The sequence below is a fragment of the Sinohyriopsis cumingii genome, chromosome 16 (genome assembly GCF_028554795.1).
Source record: "Sinohyriopsis cumingii isolate HCF-2022 chromosome 16, ASM2855479v2, whole genome shotgun sequence".
Classification (NCBI taxonomy): domain Eukaryota; kingdom Metazoa; phylum Mollusca; class Bivalvia; order Unionida; family Unionidae; genus Sinohyriopsis; species Sinohyriopsis cumingii.
Window position 1 is genome coordinate 88,301,045 of NC_142976.1, and position 6,853 is coordinate 88,307,897.

A 6,853-nucleotide genomic window follows, 5' to 3' on the forward strand; every position below is an offset into this window, starting at 1 on the left:
ACAAAAAATGGTCTCTCAAGACAGGTGGTCTCTCATAACAGTTTTGTACAAAAAGACCAGTTCCCAAGGTCCAGTTTCAGAACAATTTAAAAAAAAATAACCACAATCGCTGTACATATACTCTATTCTTTATTAATATTTATTGCTAAAATGTTGTATGCATTCATCTGAAAACAAAATTATATAGCAATGAAGATATACTTCTATCATTAGACATGAAATCACATTTACATTTGAAGATCACATATGAAATCATTTCTGATTTACTCCTTTTCCTTACCGACGTTTAAACCACTATCTTGTGAGTGGTCTGCTTTTTTTTCACTTCTTTCAGTTACAATAATTCTTTTCTCCAGCGTTAAAATTTGTCTCTTTTTAGTTGGAGGTTCGTCCATTGTTATTAATGTTCTGGGTGTTAACATTATTAGTGCTCAGTTGTAATATCAACTGTAAAGACCATTTTGACTGGGCTTTGGGAAAGTATGAAAAATCCATACATGTGTTTTGCATATCTAACAATTATTGAAATAAAAAGAAACATTTATCTCATCCAGAAACAGAATCATTTACTGAGAGACAAAAGTCAGTGGCTTAATTTAAAGAATACATACATGGATTGACTTTATAAAGAAAGACTGTAACCCGGTCATACCAACTTGAATAGATGACAGCTTTGTTATTGGGATGTAGTCACTGTAACATTGGGGGAAAAAACCCCAACAAACATCACAAGTCTTTAACACCATTAATTGAATCCCGCAAACAATTCAATCTTCCTGGTTTAATAGACAAAGATCTTATTCACCCCCAGGCAATACAGATTAACTCTAATGACAAACAATATCCACAACCACTATGTCAATTTTGGCAATACAATAGCAATTCGCAACATGTACATTAGCCTGGTTTACTGACTGTATCTTCGATCACTGGTAGCCAAAATCCATTTTTTGTGTTCTTTTTACGTTTGTTTTTTTATCAGAATAGTCGTTACTAATCAAGCAGTCATTGTTACAAATGATTACATATAGGTCAGTGGTGTCTGTCTCTGTTCTCACAGTACGGTCGTGTAAAGCTGGATACTGGGTCCTTCAATACATATGAACACTAGCTATGATAAAGCTGGGAACCAGGCAAAGTACGGGAATAATCTACATGTACTTTAGTCTGATTTCCAATAGAAACTATAAAGCGCTATAAGCATACGTACAAAATTTCAGATATCAGTAGCCAGCCTATTTTTTGCCTATTTTAAAAAAAATACCTGTATAAGCAGTCATTGTTACAGGGATTAAATAAAGGTCGTTGGAGTTTATACCCATTTTTGTGATGTGGTCATTTGTAGCAGTGCCCAAATGCATATTTTGCTAAGACATCGTGGTTGCTGGTCGTGTTCAGCAGGTGGTCACTCATGACAGAGCATTTATATAATAAAATCAGTCCATGCATTATGCCAAGTGGTCACTCACAGCAGAGGTTGCTCATAAAGTTTTTTACTGTATAAAACATACAAAATTTTCATTTGCCATATATCTGTTTTTAATATAATGAATTGCCATCTGAAAATTTGGATCGTCATTGGTGATTGTAGCAATTGGTCCTGCCACTATTGCCAGCCCCTTTTCCTTTGATGATACATGCCAGATAATTCAGGAGAATAGTTTGCACATGAATCATATGGTTATGTTGATTGTTTCAAAGAAAGATTGTGTGTACCTAAAATTGACAGTGAAGAGTGTCATTTTTATATACTTGAAGTATTTATATTTTTGCTTATTCCGGATAATTCCTTGAAAATGTTGGCTTTTTTAAAAATTCTTTTGATGTTTCATACACTACGCATAACATCAACATTTGGCAGTCCAGCTCGAAAATCAAATATGATTTGTAATGTATGCCAATATCATCATCATTTACCAGTCAAGCCCCAAAATCAAATACGATACATAGGGTGAGTCAACATCATCAGTTGGCAGTCAGCCCCAAAATCAAATACGATACATAGGGTGAGTCAACATCATCAGTTGGCAGTCAGCTCCAAAATCAAATATGATACATAGGGTGTGTCAACATCATCAAGCTTGGGCAGTCCAGTTCCAAAATAAAATACTGTATGAAAGGTATATCAACATCATCAAGCTTGGGCAGTCCAGTTCCAAAATCAAATATGATACATAGGGTGAGTCAACATCATCAGTTGGCAGTCGGCTCCAAAATCAAATATGATACATAGGGTGTGTCAACATCATCAAGCTTGGGCAGTCCAGTTCCAAAATAAAATACTGTATGAAAGGTATATCAATGTCATCAAGCTTGGGCAGTCCAGTTCGAAAATCAAATACGATACATAAGGTGTGTCAACATCATCGAGCTTGGGCAGTCCAGTTCGAAAATCAAATACGATACATAGGGTGTGTCAACATCATCAAGCTTGGGCAGTCCAGTTCCAAAATCAAATACGATACATAGGGTGTGTCAACATCATCAAGCTTGGGCAGTCCAGTTCCAAAATAAAATACTGTATGAAAGGTATATCAATGTCATCAAGGTTGGGCAGTCCAGTTCCAAAATCAAATACAATACATAGGGTGAGTCAACATCATCAGTTGGCAGTCGGCTCCAAAATCAAATATGATACATAGGGTGTGTCAACATCATCAAGCTTGGGCAGTCCAGTTCCAAAATCAAATATGATACATAGGGTGTGTCAACATCATCAAGCTTGGGCAGTCCAGTTCCAAAATCAAATACGATACATAGGGTGTGTCAACATCATCAAGCTTGAGCAGTCCAGTTCCAAAATCAAATACGATACATAGGGTGTGTCAACATCATCAAGCTTGGGCAGTCCAGTTCAAAAATCAAATATGATACATAGGGTGTGTCAACATCATCACGCTTGGGCAGTCCAGTTCCAAAATCAAATACGATACATAGGGTGTGTCAACATCATCAAGCTTGGGCAGTCCAGTTCCAAAATCAAATACGATACATAGGGTGTGTCAACATCATCAAGCTTGGGCAGTCCAGTTCCAAAATCAAATATGATACATAGGGTGTGTCAACATCATCAAGCTTGGGCAGTCCAGTTCCAAAATCAAATACGATACATAGGGTGTGTCAACATCATCAAGCTTGGGCAGTCCAGTTCCAAAATCAAATACGATACATAGGGTGTGTCAACATCATCAAGCTTGGGCAGTCCAGTTCCAAAATCAAATACGATACATAGGGTGTGTCAACATCATCAAGCTTGGGCAGTCCAGTTCCAAAATCAAATACTGTATGAAAGGTATATCAACATATCAACACTCGGCAGTCCAGCTCCAAAATTAAAATTGATACTTAGGGTATGTGACACCATCATCGTTTGGAAGTCCATTTCGAGTTATGAAAGTTAATAAAAATCTGAAAACATCTACAATTCATTTATTATGCTAATTAAAGTTGTAAACTAGACAATATTTTTTTTACTTTTGACTTGAGGTTTAGTTTTATGCTCAAAAAGTTTTGAGAATATTGTTTAAGGTTATTCAGAACATGCTTTGTTAGAATTTAAGGTCAGGTCACAAACTTGTGCATTACAGTTTTACAACCTGCAGGTCTTGTATTGTTTTATCTTGTAGGCTCAGGATGAATGGGTTTAAGAATGGTCATATGATTTCATACACTCTGATAAACTAACGTAATGAGTTTTTCTATGACACAAATCTTACCTGAACTTGAAAGAGTAATATAAAATTTAATTGTTAATGCATGTTGCAAATCTCTAAGCTGTCATTGCTGACAGTGCATATGATTGTTTACAAACAGCACACTAGTTATAGCAGTTACCTCCCTTGGGCATAAAGAATGATCCCTTTCAATGCTTTATAAATTAACGTTGTTTAATTAAAGTCCTGCCTTCTTTTGTGAGGATGACTTCCAGTGATAATAAATCACTCAGTATCTCCTATTTATCCATCACATTATTTTACATATTTGGATTGCAAGTTAGATATTTGCATTTTAATTTTTGAAGTGGTGGCTGTTGACCTTTATTTTTACAGTTGTGTATTGCAAGTAATTATGTGACTTACTTACATTCTGCTTATAAATCGTATAATCTAGTTATGACATTGTTGGAGTTCTTAGAATAATTTTAATAGAAGTAATATATGTTTTATTTTATTTTGATGATCTGTCATATTTTGTAAAGATGTTCATGACATAGTAATGACCATAGTATGACTAAAAGTCATACAGGTCATGTTTGCATTCAGTACAGACTATATCAGTAATGGGCATTGTTTCTTCAGAATTTAATTACACATACCTTTCAATGGTAATTATACACTTTATTTGGACCCTTACACATACTTATTCCTTTGGAAGGTCATTTTGTACATGCCCTGATAAAAACATATGGCAAAACTCTGTGTTAAAGTTCATGGACATTTTTGGATGAGGTCAACCTAATGATGCAATCCAGTACAAACTGGATTGAATCTCACTTGCTGTAATGTTACAATGGATTCTACGCATTTTCAAAAAAAGTTCTACCATATTTTGTGATGATTAGACTCAAGATGCTCTTTTTTTTCACCTGGTTAAGTACCTGTCCATCATTGTAAAAGACCATAGTGATAAAACATTTTTGTCTGGAAGATTCTTGATGACAGTTGCAGTATAAAGCATTCAGTAATCAGGATTGAAAAGACTTTGGTTAAAGTATATTAGTACAATAACTGATATTTAAGATGAGTAAATGTGCCTAAGTGACCACATCGATATACAATATAGATTCTGTCTTGATTCATGGTTTTCCTCAAAATAAATAAATGCCAATTTTTATCCACAAGAACAGGTGTTGTACCAAAAGAACTTATTACAATAGTAGATTTGTTACATTGTATTTTTTCTTTTTATGTTAATAAAACAATTCATTATATTGTAACAAATGAGAGACAAAGAGAAAACATTTGCAAAAAGATGATACAAACTTTAATAGTACCAAAGCTGTTGTATTAAGCAATATTTATTGACAATATTCATTCATAAAGCGGTATTGTTGTTTTAAAGCTAGAAAAATAAATACAAAATGTGAATAATATGATATTTAAAAAATGTCTATAAAATTAGGTCATTTAATTTCTTTTAACACAGTATCCTCCATTCTATAAACATTTTCAAATTAATTCAGCTTGTGTACTCCATAGAGTACTCATTTTCATATTAATATGACTTTTGTATTCATATTATACTCATTTCTTGATTTGATTTTTGTTCAACATACTATATACTCCCTTCCATATTGATCTGACTTTACCCCATGCTCTGCTATATCATACTCTTCTCATTTCCATATTGTTATGACTTTTGTACTCCATTCTATTTTGATTTCAATATTAATCAGACTTTTTCACTCCATAATATAATTATTTCAATGTACTATATTTTGCACTGTGATTTGTAACTGAATAGGCATTTCTTTTGGCAAGAGTGATTGTGTGTTTTTAATATACACAGTGCTTTACATTCAAAATACCTAGTTCATACGCATTTTCAAATCTTAAAATTTACACTGTATGCATGGTTATAATAAAAAGAAAGTGAACAATTATGTACAGTATAATGGAAAAGAAGGACTAGTGTTCAGTTTATAAACTATAGGAATACTGTCAATTAACAATTTTGTATGGAATATCATTTTCCATGGGTTCATATTAGATGTAATTTTTCATGGGTTTTGTATGAGATATCATTTTCTGTGTCAGTATTGGATATAATTTTTCATGGATCTGTATATCATTTTTCATGGATTTTATGAGATACCATTTTATGTGGGATATCATTTTTCATGGGTTGGTATGAGATATCATTTTCCTTGGGTTTATATGAGATATCATTTTCCATGGGTTAGTATGAGATATTTTATGTGGGTTAGTATTGGATATCATTTGTGATGGATTTGTATGAGATATCATTTTTCATGGGTTTGTATTTGATATCATTTTCCATGGGTTTATATGAAATATCCTTTTCCATGGGTTTTGTGATTGCTACAAACCATGAATTTCAAGACCCAATATATGCAAACTCAAGTATCGTTGAAGATATCATTTATTTTTAGAACCATGAAAATTGATACCCACAAAGTTACATCAAAGTCATGCAAAGTAATGGCTTGTGCAGGACTGAAGGTAAACATAGTTTTGAATCTCATAACTACAATAAATAAAGTATTTTTATATATTAGTGACAAACAAGCAAGTCTTTACAACTAAGCTTCTCTATCAATCAAATGTCTGGTCACAAACCATCCTTTCTTTGGTTAGTAATGTAACGGTAGGATTTGAACCCGTACCCTTTTGGTCGTGAGTTTGGCACACAAACCATTAAGCAACTGTAGCTCCCTTCTTGATTTTAGGATTAAGATGCAGTTTCTTAATACAGTCTGTCTGTAAAATGGCTTTTTCAAGGGAATATTGTTATTTTCATTTTTTTATGAATTTAGGCATATATGTAAAGGCTAATAACAATCTCAGACTAATTTCGTTGGAAGGACCCTTACATATTTTAAACCAGGTCTTATCAGACACTTGGCTTTTTTAATTTCGTTGGATGGACCCTTACATATTTTAAACCAGGTCTTATCAGACACTCGGCATTTTTTAGATAAAGATGTTAAATAAAAGGTGGTATGAAGTTGCTTGAAAAAAAATGTCAATAAAAAAATTCAGTCATGGTATTTCCTCCCTGACAAGCCCAGGTGACAATCCACATAAATTAATTGAAAAATCTGGGATGGGCTTATTGTAGGAAATTGCCTTCCTTGCATAAAAGTGCGTATAAAATTGTTAAACATGGGAAT